This window comes from Dioscorea cayenensis, unplaced genomic scaffold (genome assembly GCF_009730915.1).
Source record: "Dioscorea cayenensis subsp. rotundata cultivar TDr96_F1 unplaced genomic scaffold, TDr96_F1_v2_PseudoChromosome.rev07_lg8_w22 25.fasta BLBR01000585.1, whole genome shotgun sequence".
NCBI classification, from domain to species: Eukaryota; Viridiplantae; Streptophyta; class Magnoliopsida; order Dioscoreales; family Dioscoreaceae; genus Dioscorea; species Dioscorea cayenensis.
In genome coordinates this window covers 1-1,263 of record NW_024086976.1, presented here as the reverse complement: position 1 = coordinate 1,263, position 1,263 = coordinate 1, and the positions used below count along the sequence as shown (strand labels likewise).

General features: G+C 40.3%; 1 non-coding gene across 1 annotated transcript; it reads left to right on the top strand.

Annotated features, from left to right (window-relative positions):
• The first annotated feature begins 502 nt into the window (after positions 1-502).
• LOC120254704 lies at positions 503-609 on the top strand. Its single transcript, XR_005534710.1, has one exon. It is a non-coding gene; the product is annotated as a small nucleolar RNA R71 (small nucleolar RNA).
• Positions 610-1,263: the final 654 nt, after the last annotated feature.

Genomic DNA, 1,263 nt, shown 5'->3' with positions numbered 1-1,263 from the left:
CTGTTGGTGAGGAGGAATCCCTATCTTGGGCTTACTTGCTCCCTTGATATCTCAAAGAAAAATTGGGGTGATTCCGCCAACAAGAGTTGTAGTGGTTTCCTTGTTGTCAAAGGGCACTACCAACAAAATCTACTTGCTCAGTGGGTCCATACACTGCTCCTACAATAGAAAAATCTGTTGAGGTGTGTCCTCCCGCACATGTGTCACACGCCATGCCTGTAGCTGATCTATGAGTAGACAAGTTGTTAATCTTCTTACTCAAACTTCTACTTTGGCTACCAATGCTGTGACCTTACTAATCTTGATCATCCTAGCTGGGTTTGTAACTGACTTGCCTCTTGAATACTATTGATAATTGTTCATGGCTATCTCTTTGATCAAGCTGGAGCTACCTTGAGGTCTTATTGCCAAGCCAGGCCTCCTATTCTTTGAATCAATTAGGCTCATCGGGGTATATTGATTGAGACATTGATGGAAAATATAAAATTTCATCCATTCAAGGAAGTTATGATGCGGACATTTCCTCCACAAATCTTTAAATCTTTCCCACACCTCAAAAAATCATTTAGTATCCAATTGTGCATACATTGTTATCTCTTGACACAACTTGGTCGTTCTTCCTAGAGGGAAATAATGGGCCAAGAATGCTCCGACAAACGGTTCCCAAGTCATGATAGATGCTCGAGGAAGAGCATGAAGCCACTGTTTAGCTATTCTTTTCAGTAAAAATGGGAATAAGCGGAGTCTAATGACATTGTCAGAAATGTTGTTGATCTTAAGCATGTAGCATACCTCGAGGAATCCCCCAATATAACTATTGGGATCCTCGTCCAGTAAGCCATGGAATTGTACTAAATTCTGAACCATCTTTACAAACGCAGGTTTATGCTCAAAATTGTTTGCTATAACTGGTGGGCGCACTATACTTGACTGAGAACCGTCAAGAGTGGGGCGAGTATAATCTCAAAGGGTCCTATACCGGTTCCCTTGATCTACTATAGTGTCCAGTTGCTCTCCCTCAATACTCACCATCAATGATCCTGTATCGTTCAGTAAGGCTATTCTCAATCTGGTTCCAATCACCCTTTCTACACTACTCTATATACGCCGCTGGTCTTGGCGCTTTTTGCCCTATGGTGGCATACACTAAAATCAAATAAAAGGAAAAAAGAATCAGAAGACAATCAAAGAGAAAAATAATTTAAACAAATAAGAAAAAGAAAAGAAATGACTAAAGTGATAGATTGATGTTAGCAATACATG